The sequence below is a fragment of the Ursus maritimus genome, unplaced genomic scaffold (assembly GCF_017311325.1).
Source record: "Ursus maritimus isolate PB19 unplaced genomic scaffold, ASM1731132v1 scaffold_3572, whole genome shotgun sequence".
NCBI lineage: Eukaryota > Metazoa > Chordata > Mammalia > Carnivora > Ursidae > Ursus > Ursus maritimus.
Window position 1 is genome coordinate 1 of NW_024426200.1, and position 1,057 is coordinate 1,057.

General features: G+C 41.1%; 1 long non-coding RNA gene across 1 annotated transcript; it reads right to left on the bottom strand.

Moving 5' to 3' along the window:
- Window positions 1–6: 6 nt before the first annotated feature.
- On the bottom strand, window positions 7–726 carry LOC103672834. Its single transcript, XR_571253.2, has 3 exons — window positions 633–726; window positions 433–499; window positions 7–264 (listed from the first exon to the last, which is right to left on the bottom strand). It is a non-coding gene; the product is annotated as an uncharacterized LOC103672834 (long non-coding RNA).
- Between the last annotated feature and the right edge of the window lie 331 nt (window positions 727–1,057).

The window sequence follows — 1,057 nt, forward strand, 5'->3', positions numbered from 1 at the left end:
ACTTTACTAACAGGAATTTATAACATTAAAGTTTCAATGGTATTTCATAGCCTGAAGAAGACAATTTTCTTAACTAACATGTGCTAGAAGGCATCAACAATATCCGGTTCCGTCCTAGGATAGCAAACTGGTTCAGGTCACACATTGATAACATCATAACGGAATTACAAGTTTGGGGTGTGATTATCTTTCTTAAGAAGGTGGTCATATTCTACTTTTGCTAGTGCCATCTACAGGTGCCTTATTAAGCCTTGTCTTTTAAATCTGAAAATAAAGAGACAACTCGTTAACCAAAAGACACCCAGAGAACCCATGATGCGAGAGGCCTTGTGGGGGACAGAAAGGGAGCTTACAATCTACGTGAGAATAGAAAATCATGGTAAGGGACAATAGAGCAAATAGAAAGTGCGTCCGTTCAGGGTCAACACCTACCTCAAACTGGTGTGAAGAGAAGTCTCCTTGAACTTGAAAGAGTGAGTGAGACTCAGATAGTGTCGATCTAAATATCAACAGAGAAAACATGAAATCTGAGTAAGGATCATGGTTTGGAAAGAGCAGGAAGGGTCCGACGCCACCCCTCACCCAGCACCACATTGGCCCCACTGTGCTACAGAGTTCCTCTCTATACCCACCTTGCTGTTTCCTTGACGGAATATAACACAAATTTTTTCCCGTAATTCACGAGGTCCTTGCACTCCTTCAAAAATTTGAAGATTCTTTCATATTCTGGAGGTATTTAGAAAAAAAAACCTTCAACATCTCTAAAGTACAAAGAGGAGGTAGAAGTCAATCTTGGAGTCTCAGCGATCATTCAAGGGCTACAATGTTACAGAGAACCTGTGCTTTCCGTGCTTGCATTCAGACATCCGAACATAGCCACCAAGGGAATCTGGTACACAATAACCAGTAAAGAAACACAAGAGAAGTCCATTGGCATGAAAGATGGTACTCCATCCCTTTACTTTCAGTCTGAATGTATCTTTAGGTTCAAAATGAGTCTCTTGTAAACAGCAAATGGATGGGTCATGTCTTTTTATCCAATCTGCAACCCTGTGGC